Here is a 14748-nt window from a genome sequence, read left to right as displayed (position 1 = left end):
TTTCCTAAGCCAGTATGGAGTGTGGCTGTCGTTCCACCCCCGAGACAGCTGGGGATTAGATTCCCACGTGCTTTGGAGTGAGCAATCCAGCTCCATCATGTGCATCTCTGTAGAGAGACGATCCAGTAGATACTTTGGGAAGGCGGCCCTATAGAAGTGTTATAAATGGCCGGTATTCTGATGGAGCATCATCCATTTATTTGGGACTACAGGGGTGGGGGTGGGGAATAATGGAGTCATTTGGTACATACGCTAACAGGGGTAATAGTTATCTTAGCATTGAGAAGTTGGCTGCCAGCACCCCAAAGTGCTTGTGGAAGGATACTGTGTGGGAAGATCATGGACTCTCTCATAAACCTCAAGGACAAGAGGGCTGCAGATCCACAATACCATCCATGTGAGGCAAAGGGACTATGGCCAGGACCTGAAAATGTTACCAGGTGCCTACTAGCCAGGAGCCTGAGGGCCAGGCTACACTAGAAGCGATAGCTGGGCTGATGCAGCTGCGCCGCTGTAGCACGTCTGGTGAAGACGCTCTATGCCGACGTGAGAGCAGCTCTCCCTCTGACATAGCGGTGTCCACACTGAGGCTTAGGAGGGTGCAACTTACGTCCCTCAGGGGTGTGTGTGTCTTATTCACACTCCTGAGTGACATAAGTGGTAGTGTGTACAAGCCCTAAACCCACAAGCCAGGGAGATACAAATTCCACGGGAATGGAGGCTCCACCAGCAAAACCCAAGAGCAGCCCGTCTTGGAGAAGGGCCCAGCCCCTGCCAAAACAGCATGGAAAGGCCAAGGATGCTGTCTGGGAACTCTATGCAGGGCTCTGCTTTTCGTACCAGCCTCTACCACCCTCATCTAGATGCCATTAGGAGGAAGGAGCTTTCTGACTGTCTCCCTACTCCTGAGCCTTCTGACTGCTGCAAGAGTGGACTGCCTCCCCCACTCTGCCCGTCAGCCTGTTTTATGGGTCCTTCCCAGGACTAAGATCAGTGCCTGCCTCTGTCTTGTCAAAAGTTTCTTGGAAGCATTGTGAAATTGACATGACTGTTGTAGGTGTCACTGTTGCCCACAAGGATCTGAAGAGCAGCCTGAAACTGACCAGTCTTGTCCCTTTTGTTAACCTGCTGCTGCTCTGGAAAAGCCCTAGCCTGGGCAGAGCAGTGGTGCACTCAGACCAACACCACCGCACTGGTCGCATTTCGGTGCTTCTCTGTGTAACTATACGGCTAGAAACAGGATTAGACCTAGATTGTTAAAAATGTTGCAGAAATTGATAGCTGAGACCCTCACACCCCCTAGGGAAAACTTCCCACTCTCACACAGATGCAAGCACTGCTCACTGGGCCGTCCAGTTATCCGGGTAGATACCCAGGAGAGCTCTAGGGGGATCTGATGGTACCCATCCATGCTGCTGGCTTTAGTCAAGGACATGCGCACGTACCTCAAGCAGGAGTCTGTTCTTCTGGTGAAATGTTTACTGTCTATGGTGTTCCTAAAGCACCTGGACTGTGGTACCAAAGCACTGCAGTAAGCGTACGAGTAGGGCATAAGCCTGTCTTTCAGATCATCTGTGGGGAGCTATTTTTACTGAACCCATTGTAAGGATTAGGAATAGTGAATGAGCCTGTTCTTTAAAGTCACCCTAAGGTCATGACCTTAGGACTGTTACTGGATAGTTATGAGGAGTCATTAACTGAGGAGGGACTGGCCAGTCCACAATAGCATGCTACTCTATTACACCTATGACAGAGGGACCAGCAAGATACCACTTTGCTCTGGGTAATCTATGCAAAGAGGTTTGGTGATAGTGCAAACACATGTAACCATCCCCCACAGATAACCACCCCCATCCCGCACACTTGCAGTGGTAGAAGTCAGATGGAGGGAACTGGCTGGGCAATCATCACGAGAACAGATGTCTTTATCTGCCATAGAGATACCAACTGCCCAAGACATCAGGTTAGTCAAGAAGCAACAAATTTCTCTGGGCCATGAGGCAGCTGCTGGTGCCCTGCAAGAAGAGGGTTAAATGCTGGAATGTTGTAATCTCCTTACCCACCGATGTAAAAGTGATTTAAGGTTTGTGCCCACTGAGCACCCAGCACACCATAGGCATCAAATCACCCCACCCATCCCTGCAGGGGGAACAGTCTCTGTTCACAGATGACAGTCAAAAGTCCTGCAAGCGCAGAACCAGCAGCTCATTCCCAGTCATTCTAGGCCCACAGGATAAGGAAAAGGGGGTGGGGGAAGCTTGACCAGGAGGAGGGTGGGGGTTGGGAAGTGGATAGGACCGAAGTCAGGAGACCCTGGCTTGTTTCAGCTGAACTGATTCACAGAGATCCGCTTATAGTTCAAAATGCTACATAAATCTAAAGCCAGGCCAGGAGGGAGGGCTTCCCAGCACCCCCATGTACAACAGCAGGATTAGCAGTGCCCGAGGATGTTAATTACTTATAAGAAAAATCTGCTGCTTTTCTAAACTCAAAAATACACTGGGTTTGTCCAATACACTCCTGACCCTCTGCCTGCCTTGGCTGGTAGCCCTGTTTGCTCAGCAGAAGCTTCAGTAAATTCTGCTATTTTGACCCAGACTCTGACAAACATTAACTATTGCAGCTTGCACGAGATATCCCCTTCTAGCTGTTTGTTATTTCATATCACTGCCAGTGCCTTCAGCTCTGGGAACTGACAACGCCTAGACAGTGCTTGTACAGGACACAGCAGTCCTTGTCTATGTGCCCTGCACACAGGCTAGGGATGTGTGAGATATCACAGGCCCACACAGCACCGGCTGTGGTTCTCAGACCGAGCAGCGTGCCGTGCCCGAGGAGGTAGCCTGCTGGAGTGCCCATTTGAAAACTGCAATTTGCATGTTTTAAATGGGGAAATGCCAACAGTTAAATCACCAGGACCAGCTTGTGGCAGCAGATCACATAGGGGGGCAAGGGGGAGACTCTGGACTTGGTTTCATGCTCCTCGTGATACAGGCACCCGCAGGTCTGATAGTCTCCTGCCCAAGAAACCATCTGCCCAGCTGCTGAGTAGCTAGAAGGGGAACATCCAGAAAGAACAAGCTTCTGCCTCACACGGCGACTTTCTCCTGCTCAGCCCGTGTCCACACTGAGGCAGCGCTCCAGGCAGGGGGCAGGACACCCCCACCCCCATCAACTCTGCGTCCCCTGCCCTCCCGGGAGCAGCGCGGGCTCTGGAGCCATCCTCCCCAGGAGGGGGGTTACAGCAGCTCAGGGCCTGCACCGCTCCCTCCTCTGCTGCTGGGCGAAGGCCCTAGCCGGCCACAGGGCTCCGAGCTGCCAGAGGAACCTCTGGGCTCTCCTGGGCCCAGCAGAGCCTGCCAGGGCAGGAGCATCAGCTGAATTAGGAAGGCGCCACCCCCCAGCTCCACTGCACCAGCGAGTCCCCTGGCTCGGTCCCCCCGGGCTGCAGGCGGGGACCGGGACAGTCGGAGGGGCGAGCTCCAAGCCGAGCCCCGCGAGCCGGACTAGTCCGGGGCGGGCTCGGCGCGCTGCCCACCCAGCCTCGTGCAAAGCCCCGCCCCGCACAGCCCGGCGGGGACCCGCCGGAGCAACGGGCCAGAGGCCGTGCGGGGCCCGGGCCACCCCCGGCTCACCTGGGCCTCGCTGCCGCCGCGCGCTGTCCTGGCTCCGCTCCGCACCGCGTGGTGGGCCCCGCCCCCCGGAACCAACTGGGCCCCGCCCCGCACAGCCCGCCCCCGCCCCCCGCCAGCCGGGCGCGGCGCCCCCGGGCGGCAGCCAGCGGGATTGTAGCGCCCTGCGCCCGTCTCCTGGCCGGGACCCCACAGCCTGACCCCCCATCTCAGCTGCTGCCCGGGACTCTGCACCCCCCAGGGCCACCCTGGCTCCTGTCCCAGATCCTGCTCCCCTCAGCCCCCCCACAAGGCCATTCCTCCACCCCCAAAAATGTTTAAAGAACGGGCCAGGATCTGGGTTTGCAGACGCAGAGTTTCCTGCATCTCCCACTTTCCCCTCACCCCAGCCATAGGCTCCCTTGCTTTGCCCGGGTGCTGAGCTATCCCCTGCAGTGCAAACCAGCCAGGAGCAGGGTGACTCGAGCTAGGGGAGCCTCCCAAGGGATCCCACAGCTAAAGCAGCCCTGGATAGATGGCTCGGCCTGTGGGGAAGCTCTGCCCAGGCCCCGGCTACAGGGGGCGATCAGACAAGTGAAGGTGACTGAACCAAAGGGATGATGTTAGAGTCTCTAGCCCTGCAGGAATGTTCTCATTCAGGAGGAAAGTGATCTTAGTTCACTATAGCTCAGAAGTTCTCAAACTATGGTGGTCCGCGAGCTCCATTCAGGGCGTCCACGGATAGTTCCCTCTAAGGTGCACGCCTGGGCGGCCGCACACGAGAGAATGAAGGGCGCAGGTGTGGCTCCACTAATAGGTGCCTGGACCCTGGAGAAGGTGCACATGTAGGGTGAGGTGTTGGCCTTGGGGGGAATAAGGGGTAGGTGGGACTGGGAGGGGGCAGTGGGGTGAGAAGGGGGGGGATTTGGGATGTGCAGGGTTGCAGTGGCCAGAGAAAGAGGCAACTTTCCCCGGCTCCAGGGCTGCAGCTGCTGGGGAGAGACACCCCCCCTCCTTCCCAGCCCCAGCTCAGGGGCTGCCGTGGCAGGGGAGAGAGGGCACATCCATCGCGTTAGAAAGGTAAGACGACTGATATTAAAATATGAGTTGTGTGCTTTTATTTGTAGAACAAAAAAATTAATTATTAATTTTTTTTTAATATAGTGCTTTTATCCCAAATGCGTTACAATAGTTAGGTATCGGTACAAACAACATTTGGAAAGATCATTAAGTGGTCTGCCAAGACTCAGCAATTTTCAAGTGGTCCACGAAAAAAAAAGTTTGAGAACGACTGCTTTATCTAAAACCCTCCTCCAGCTGCTCTTCCCCAGGCCCTGCTGCAGGTGGGTGGGGCGCAGAGGGGAAGGCCTGGAGCAGCAGGAGGGAAGGACAATTAAATAAACATTAATTTTTTATTTTAATTATAATTGCAATCTGATTTTTCAAATAAACAATTTATTGTAATTCTTGGTAACGGATACATTTCTGTCATTGATCAAAATTATACAAAGAAAAGAGAATGATTTAAAAGTCTTTTTAAAAAGCTTTGAGTGAGAGAGAACTGATTTTTTCTTAAAAAATAAATATTGAAGGCTGGTAAATGTCACTCCAGCAAGCAGGGAGTTCTAGAGAGCACTGCTGGGGAGAGGGTTTTTTCAGCAGGTAGCAAGGGGAGGGATAGCTCAGTTCTACGAGATAGGTATATCTCCAAGGTGCTTCGTGGTGTGAAGAGATTCTTATAGGTAAAGATCTTGGCAGGTCACTTAAGTCTTTTTTGAAAAATAATTGGAAAACTTGATCCATAGCTAGAGTGCACTGAGTTATTTGGATGTTCATTGTTCCTGTTCCATCTCCATTGTACTGAAGGGGAATATGGGGCAAGTTGGGAAAGGAGGGGGGGAGAGAGTCAACTCAAGACAATAATAGGTAGACCCCTACCAAATTCACAGTCCATTTTGATCAATTTCATGGCCAGAGGGTTTTTTAATTGGTCAATTTCACCTTTTCAGCTGTTTACATATGTAATTTCATGGTGTTATAACCCTTGGGGTCCCAACCCAAAAGGTACCTGAGGTGGGTCTGATCTTCCCGCTCGCCAGAACAGCCGCGCAGGGGGAAGGACAAGTCCTGTCCCTCCTAAGCCCAGTGGGGGACTCACAGCCAAGAGCCCCCAACTGTGGCGCTTCCATCAGCAGGGGGAGATCGACCCACCTCCACAAACCTTCTTCAGCTGCAGGAACCTCTGGGGCTGCCCAGCTCCAGAGCTTCAGGAGGGGGCAGTCGGAGGTGGGTCTGGTCTCCCCCTGAAAGAGGCTGTGCAGGGGAAGGACAAGTCCTGTCCCTCCCCAGCCCGGCTGGGGCTGGGGACTCACAGCTAGGAGCCCCTGGCTGGAGAGCGCCCAGCAGCAAGGGTGAGATCAGATTTCACGGGGAAGGGCTTATTTCACAGTCCATGACATGTTTTTCACGGCAATGAAATTGGTAGGCCCCTACTAATAGGCGATGGCTGGCAGTTCCCCATCTCAGGGGTGCGTGCGTGGAGTCAACATCTGAGCAGCCTGCAAGAGACACCAATTTTGTGTGTATTAAATGTTGGCTTTTCACCCTGAAAGTGTCACCCACACATTGACACTGGAGTAGAGGGGAAGAAAGTGAAAAGACCAACTGAAAAACACGATCTGATTTTTGTTAACAATCTCATGATTTTGGTTCTCTTAAGGTTGGCGGTTCTGGAGACGCTACCCAGCTTCCCCACAGCATGTGTGAGCACAGTGAGCTCACATGCAAACTGAATGGGCTGGGGGCTGAGTCTGCTGCCTTATGTACCAAAGAAGCCATGGGAGATCCTGAATCACTGTCACGGAGTCCCCGGGCAATGCTCTGGAACTGCTCCCCACAAAGCCAGTCAGGACTTTGGGGAGCCTCCTCTCCCATGGAGCAGACTGTCTTCAGGGCAAGAAGCTCAAACGGCTTCACCTCCTGGGTCTGACCTTGGAGCATTCAGCATATGCCCCTCCGTGCGCTTCCCACAGCGAGTCCGCCCAGGCGGGGTCCTGGGGAAGCCAGAGGGTCCTGCACGCACCCCCACTTCGCAGTCAGACGTGACTCTCAGCCAGCCAGTAAAACAGAGGTTTATTAGATGACAGGAACATGGTCTAAAACAGAGCCTGTAGGTCCAGAGAACCAGATCCCTCAGCCGGGTCCATTCTGGGGCCCAGCGAGCCAGACACCCCGTCTGCCCTCACTCCTAGTCCCCAGCCAGCTCCAAACTGAAACCCCCTCCAGCCCCTCCTTCTCTGCTGAGTTCCTTTCCCGGGCCAGGAGGTCACCTGACCTCTTTGTCCTCCCACACCTTTAGCATCCCCTTGCAGGGGGGAAGGGCCTGGCCATTGGTTGCTAGGCGACAGAGTGTCGGTCAGAAACTGAGGCACCCACACAGTATTCAGAGGAAACATTAAGAACAGTCCCACTTCGTCACATCTCTCCCCCCTTCAAGACCGAACTGAGCGAGGTCACTTTAGCCGGTGACCTGGGGAAGTTCCCACGGATGCCCCATCATCTCTCCCATTCCTTGGTGGGAGTTACACCAGGCCCTTCCAGTTTCACACCCTCCCGTGGGTCTGTTGTGCTTGATGGCGCTTGCAGGCTGCATGTGGGAAGGTTTATGCGGCCTGTGCCCTTTTGCCACCCCAATCAGGGCCAGCTCTGGCTTTCTGGCCGCCCCAAGCAAAAATAAAAAAAAATAAAAACCTGCGGCGCGGCTGGAGCCAGGGTGCAGGGGGACTCCCTGCCCTGCAGATGTGCCCCGGCTAGCGGGGGGGAGGGGGAGGGAGCAGGGGAGAGAGAGAGAAGGGGGGCGGCCAGGGCTTCAGCGGGGCGCTGCCACGCGGCCCCTCCCGCCGTGCCCCCTGCCGGGAGGGCTCCGCACCACTCCGGTCGGCTGGGAGGGAAGGACGCGGGCTGCCCTGCCGGGCTTGCTGCAGGGCGCTCCCGTCCTCCACGCCGCCGCCCCCTACAGGGCGGCCGGAGCAGAACAACAACAACAACTACAACAAAAAAGCGGCCGTGCCGCCCTAGGATTGGGCGGAATGCCGCCTCCTACAAGCTGCCGCCCCAAGCACCAGCTTGCCCGGCTGGTGCCTGGAGCTGGCCCTGACCCCAATACCCCTGGGGTTTAAACTGAGATTCACCCCAATACCCCTGGGGTTTAAACTGGGATTGGGTCTTTTCCCAGCGCTCCAGTTTGGAGGGCTGCAATTCGGGCTCTCTTGGTTAAGAGCCCCCATCTTGACCTTGGCCACCCTCTGAACAGGTGTCTCTCTCCCCAGCAGCTCGGCCTCACTACCTTGCATTTGACGCTGCCACGTCGGAAGAGAGTGGTCAGTATGCACAGTAAAGCGCCGCCCAAATAGATACAGCTGCAGCTTTCTAAGGGCCTGCACCATGGCCGGGCATTTCTTCTCTGAGGCCGCATAGTTCTGCTCCCGGGGCAGCAGTTTCTTGCTCCGGTACCTGATGGGGTGTCTCCCCCCCTTAGCATCGGCTTGCATCAGCACCGTGCCCAGCCCTGCGTCTGAGGCGTCGGTGAACACTGCAAGAGGCTTGGCAAAGCCTGGGTTTACCAGATTTACCAGGCCCTCGATTAGAGTCTCCTTCAGTATACAGAGAGTCCTCTGGCACTGCTTAGTCCAGACCACCTCGTCTGGCTTACCCCTCTCACATAGCTCACGGATGGGGGCAGCTAGGGGGCTAACGTGGGGTACAAACCTCCAGTAGCACCCCGCCATCCTGATAAAGGCCTGGACTTGTTTCTTGGTCTGGGGAATGGGCCAATCTGTGATCATCTCCACCTTGCACTTTTCGGCTTTTACTGTCAATCCTGCCTCCTTGAGGCAGCCCAGCACCCTCTTCACCTGGGACACATGTTCCTCCCAGGTCTAGCTAAAGACACACATGTCATCGATGTACGCCAGGGCCAAGTCCTCTATCCCCCTCAGCTTGTCTAGAATCTCCCCAGGCCTAGGCGTGGGGTAGGCATTGGACACGGTGATGGCTTTAAGCTTCTGATAGTCCCCACAGAACCAGATCATCCCATCTTTCTTGGGGACCAGCCCCATGGGTGAGGCCCATGGGCTGTTGAACGGCTGGATCCCATCTAAAGCCAGCATGTCCTTGACCTCTCTCTCCAGGTTCTGGGCTGCTTTCCCAGTGACTCTGAACGGGGAACACCTGATGGGGAGATTGGCTCCCACCTCAGGGAAGAGATCCACCAGGGGGTCCTCCCCCTTCTCCTTCCAATCCTCCCCTTCCAGGTCCAGGGGTCCCCTCACTTTCCTCCCATACAGCAGCTTGAAAGGGAAGAACCCTGTGGATTCCTGGGGCACCACCAGCTGCCTCCCGATTCCCCACAGTTCTGCTTCCCCTTGGGGAGCCCATTCCCGGTACAGGAATCCCTTCTCCCACAGGACTCTGTCCCTGCAGCCTTCCCCACGAGGGTTTGCAGCGCTGTGGCCAGCAAGTTCCCTCAGCTTGTCCAAGGAGGGATCCTTCCGCAGCTCGGTCTGGAAATCAGCTGCTGGGGAAGGGAGTGGGACCTGTTCCCTCTCGCTGGCTGGGCCTGAGGTCACAGCCCCCCTGAGCCCTGTCCCTGGTAGCTCCCTCCCTGCTGTGTAATCACTTCCCAGCAGCATGTCTGGACCAGGCAAGCCTGGTTGGCAGCCGACCTGCCCTGCCTGGGTGTCCCCCCACTCAGCTGGGGTCTCAGCTCCCACTGTGCTCCGTGCTGCCCTTGCTGTCCCAGTGGAGCCAGGCAGCTAGCTCCCTGCTCTGGTTATAGCATCAGAGCCAGCATGAGCCCCCTCTCAGGTGTGCAGGGGGGCGGGTTCTCCGACACACTCAGCCCCAGGGGTCTGGTTACAACCTATCCTGAAAGATGATCCTTTACTCTCACAGATCTTGGGAGACAGACCTGTCCTCGCTTACAGACAACCCCCCAACCTAAAGCAAATACTCACCAGCAACCACACATCACTGAACAAAAACACTGACCCAGGAACCTATCCTTGTAACAAAGCCCGATGCCAACTCTGTCCACATATCTATTCAAGTGACACCATCATAGGGCCTAATCACATCAGCCATACCATCTGTGGCTCGTTCACCTGCACATCTACCAATGTGATATATGCCATCATGTGCCAGCAATGCCCCTCTGCCATGTACATTGGCCAAACCGGACAGTCTCTACGCAAAAGAATTAATGGACACAAATCTGACATCAGGAATCATAATACTCAAAAACCAGTGGGAGAACACTTTAACCTGTCTGGCCATTCTTTGACAGACCTGCGGGTGGCTATCTTAAAACAGAAAAACTTCAAAAACAGACTCCAACGAGAGACTGCTGAGCTGGAATTGATATGCAAACTAGACACAATCAACTCAGGGCTAAATAGGGATTGGGAATGGCTGAGCCATTACAAACATTGAATCTATCTCCCCTTGTAAGTATTTTCACACTTGCTTCTTATCAAACTGTCTGTACTGAGCCATCTTGATTATCACTTCAAAAGTTTTTTTCCTCTTACTTAATTGGCCTCTCAGAGTTGGTAAGACAACTCCCACCTGTTCATGCTCTCTGTATGTGTGTGTATATATATCTCCTCAATATATGGTTCACTCTATATGCATCCGAAGAAGTGGGTTGTAGCCCACGAAAGCTTATGCTCTAATAAATTTGTTAGTCTCTAAGGTGCCACAAGTACTCCTGTTATTTTTGTGGTTACAGGTAGGCAGGTATCCTGAGCTCAGCAGCTCCTCCCCCCTGCCAGCCAGGTCATTTGCATTTTCACTGACCATTTCCATCTTAGCCAATTGGTTCCCTGGATTCAAATTCAAATCCTTGGCCGTTACAGGAGCGGGAACTGGATCCTGTCCCAAAGAGACACAGTCACCCCCCAACCAGACCTCACAGCTGATATCCTGGAGAACCCCAATGACCAGCCAGCCCGACCCCTCCTGGGTCTGCACAGGGATCCGGGCCATAGGCAGGGTGAGGGGCTTCATCCCGGGGACCTTCACCCAGGTCCCACAGCCCCTCAGCATCTGCCGCTGCACCACCCTTGGCCTGACAACAGTTCTCTCTGTCCCAGGGTCTCACCACCCCAGGCATGTCCCGCCATTGACCCCCACCTTCCGCTCCCATTGGGGGTCCGAGGGGCCTGAGCCCAGGAGACTCCAAGCCGACATATAGGCTGGGGACAGGAGTGGGAGCCTGTTCACCACCCCACCCATCTGGCTGACAGCGTCTATGGCCTTGGGACCCAGCAAGGGAGCTAGATACCGGGGCTTTTCCGCAGGGTCCCCCTGGTTCAAATCACCAGCCTGCTTGAAGGCAGTACGGTGGGCATCCACATCCCCCCCTCCTTAACCACGGGCAGCAATTTAGTGTCGAGGCTCCCTGCGGAACTGGCAGCCCGGGGTCTATCCCCACTCACCCCTGGGGAGTCCCCTATGCCTCTCCGCTCCACCATCGCCAGTCCATGCTGCTGTTGCTTTTCCTGCAGCTTTTCCTCGGGCTCTTGCTCTCTCTCACGGTCCTCTCGCTCTCTCAGACTCAGCTCCAGTCCCATCTGTCTCCGATCCCCCGATGGGGAACCAGATCGTGAAGACCCCTGTCCGGTTGGGGACCAGACTCTCAGGGATGCCTGGCTACTGCTCCAGCTGCTCCCAGATCCTCTTGTAGCCCCATCTGGGTCAGGAATCTGCTCCTTAGAGCGGTCCTCGTCCTCCAGCTGCACGATTAACTGGGCCTTGGTGAACTTCCCAATGCGTAACCCTCTCTTTTTGCACAGGATTACAATGTCCTTCTTAAGGAGATGGTGATAGGCCATCACTCCACTGTTCCCAAGTTGCTTTGGACTCAGAGGCCCGTGTGCTCTCAGCTCCCCCATGGTTTCCAGGAAGAACCTCTAGTGTGCCAGCCCTTCTCGTGGTCACCACCTCTTTGCCAGGGTTGAGCTGCAGACTCCTCCGCCCCGGGACCGTTCGCTGCAATCCCCAGGGGAACCCTGTTACAGCAAAAGTCCTTCTCTCTCCCAGGGTCGAGCGGCAGGCTCCTCCGCCCCTGAGACTGCTCGCTGCAGTCCTCGGGGGACCCTGTTACTCCAACAGTCCTTCTCGCTGGTCACACACTCCCAGAGGTTAATCGCCCCCTGAAACCATCCCTCTCTGAGCCTTCAGCACGCCTGGTCCTCATTATCCCCCCTTTGTTTTACTGCTCCCCAGTCACTTACTGCAAGAAGCTCCATTCACGGGGTGCAGTAAATCCCACCACTGCCACCAGTTGTCACGGAGTCCCTGGGCGATGCTCTGGAACTGCTCCCCACAAAGCCAGTCAGGACTTTGGGGAGCCTCCTCTCCCATGGAGCAGACTGTCTTCAGGGCAAGAAGCTCACATGGCTTCACCTCCTGGGTCTAACCTTGGAGCATTCAGCATATGCCCCTCCGTGCACTTCCCACAGCGAGTCCGCCCGGGCGGGGTCCTGGGGAAGCCAGAGGGTCCTGCACGCACCCCCACTTCGCAGTCAGATGTGACTCTCAGCCAGCCAGTAAAACAGAGGTTTATTAGATGACAGGAACACAGTCTAAAACAGAGCCTGTAGGTCCAGAGAACTGGATCCCTCAGCCAGGTCCATTCTGGGGCCCAGCGAGCCAGACACCCCGTCTGCCCTCACTCCTAGTCCCCAGCCAGCTCCAAACTGAAACCCCCTCCAGCCCCTCCTTCTTTGCTGAGTTCCTTTCCCGGGCCAGGAGGTCACCTGACCTCTTTGTCCTCCCACACCTTTAGCATCCCCTTGCAGGGGGGAAGGGCCTGGCCATTGGTTGCTAGGCGACAGAGTGTCGGTCAGAAACTGAGGCACCCACACAGTATTCAGAGGAAACATTAAGAACAGTCCCACTTCGTCAGAATCACCAAAAATAGAGGGGGGCAGGGGAGAGTTCAAAGACTTGCCACTGAGAGGGAAGATGGTTTCCTCAGATTCACACAACCAAGGGCATCCACCCTGACGCTTTTAAATTAATTTGTTTGTCTGTCTTTTTCTCTTGCTTTTGTGTTTTTACTGCTATTGTCACTTACTGGAAATTCACCAGTCACCATCCCACTGTTGCCAGCACAGGGTGCCCGAGGCAAAGCAACAGCGAAGGTTCGTGGCCCGGTGTGCTTCGCGCCAATAAACACACCAGGTGGAGAAGCAAACAAAGTTTATTTGAGATCTCAAAGCGGTGCTAGGAGACAGGCACGTCTCAAATCCAGCACACTAACAGAAAAAACTTTCTTCCTTTATACCTTTTGCAGTCAAGCCTCATCCCCCCCCCCTTCCCCCACTACCCCTCCCTTCCTCCCCCCCATTCCTCTCTCTCTACCCCTCCCGTCCCTGGTAACAATTACTAAGCAAATAACGATTACATTTAAGCACTTAAGTCATTCTTGGCAGCTATAAGCCTAGCTTGTTAGTAACTTCTTTAAACCGTTATCTTGTCCTTTTTCCCTTCAGCCAGAAACATGCAGGCCTCATTATTACCGCTTGCTACCGGTAAGGGGGTTACCACTGATAGCAGGCTGCTTACACATTCCACTTGCACCTGGCTTTTGAGGTCGATTAGAGTTTAAACATGGAAGGAGTTTGGTTCAGGCCTAGTGCAGGAAGGCTTCATTGACACTTGTGATTTTCCACCCTCCTGAGTTACCTAGGGTGATGGTGATGCCTGGTGACGTCAACACCACCACTGTGTCATGGTTGAGGGCTAGCTGCACCTCTGCCGGCTCTCTCTGAGTGCACCCCTCCGGGTCTTAGGCCTCAAGGCTTCAGCCCTCTGGGACAGAATCTTGTGATTTTCCCCATGCAGACTGGGTCTTGGGTACCGCCTCTATGCACCAACCATGATCACTCAGCAGCCCCAACCAGATGTCCTGATTTTTTAGGGACAGTCCTGATTTTTGGGTCTTTTTCTTTTATAGGCTCCTATTACTTCCCACCCCCTGTCCCGATTGTTCACATTTGCTGTCTGGTCACCCTAGTCTCATCTGAAGGCTTAGGCAGGCCTATCTTAACCCCAAGAACCCCACTTTCAGTCTGGGTTCATCTCAGTTCCAAACTCTGTCTCCCCTGTTTAGGGAGTGTGACCCTTTATTGGACAGGCCGAGTCTTGTGTCTGCCTTAAGCCAGTTTATGGAGCCCATGAGGGGGACAGAGTTAGACTCTCCCAGTGAATAGTCCTGGGTGGTTGCTGTGGAGATTGTACCTGGGCTACTGTCTATCTTCATGCATACATTTCCCAACCAACCAGCTATTGAATTAACCCAGTATGAATAAAGTAAACACCTTTTCAATATTCAGACAAACAAACACAGCACATAGTATTCATAGATTACAGGAAGCTGGGCCGGCTCTAGGCACCAGCATTCCAAGCATGTGCTTGAGGCGGCCCTTTGGGGGCAGCACTTTTCAAGGGGCAGCACTCCGGCTTTTTTTTTTTTTTTGCTTGGGGCGGCAAAAAACCTGGAGCCGGCCCTGACAGGAAACTTCAAATCCATCACAGGCTACTATGTTTTTATCGACCTGCCGAGGATCACAATTAGGATCTGACTCCTAATCCCTTCCCCCATGTGTCCACTTCAGAGGCTGAGGCACCCTATGCATGTGGCTGCAGTAGTAAGCAACAGCAAGTTTTGCTCACCGCATTGCAGAGATGGGCACCCTGCTGGCACTGAGCAGCCTAGAAATGGGGCTATGTCTCAGGCCTAGCTAGAGAATTGGTGATGATGCACTTAGCAGCTGCAAATGAAACTTCAATAACCTATTGACAGTGAAAAGGGGATTGTAGATTTAGTTCTGTGCTAAAGGAAGCCTTGGAGTGAGACCATGCTGTCTTAGCATGCAGTATTCTCCACCGTCAGTGATTGCAGGATACACTGTAAGTGAAGGGCAAGGGTCTCTTCTATTGCTGCTAGAAGCCTGCCCTGTGTAACCCTCACCTTTCAGATCTACTCATGCCGGAATAAGTCTCCTCTTCACATTTACACCCTTCAGCCCCTCCGTTTGTATTAAACGCAAACTTTCTCCACGTGCTCAGT

At 54.3% G+C, this 14748-nt stretch overlaps 1 protein-coding gene across 1 annotated transcript in view; it reads right to left on the bottom strand.

Moving 5' to 3' along the window:
- The window catches only part of ALAD (aminolevulinate dehydratase), a 33637-nt gene extending 29954 nt beyond the window's left edge, over positions 1–3683 (bottom strand). The window contains exons 1-2 of the mRNA XM_065418592.1: positions 3636–3683; positions 1864–2015 (exon numbers count right to left, since the gene is read on the bottom strand). The gene's annotated coding sequence lies outside the window, so the exon portion shown is untranslated. The remainder of the gene's footprint in view (positions 1–1863; positions 2016–3635) is intronic.
- Between the last annotated feature and the right edge of the window lie 11065 nt (positions 3684–14748).

This window comes from Emys orbicularis, chromosome 18 (genome assembly GCF_028017835.1).
Source record: "Emys orbicularis isolate rEmyOrb1 chromosome 18, rEmyOrb1.hap1, whole genome shotgun sequence".
In the NCBI taxonomy this organism is placed as follows: domain Eukaryota; kingdom Metazoa; phylum Chordata; order Testudines; family Emydidae; genus Emys; species Emys orbicularis.
The sequence above is the reverse complement of the archived record's forward strand: the minus strand, read 5'-3'. Positions and strand labels throughout refer to the sequence as shown.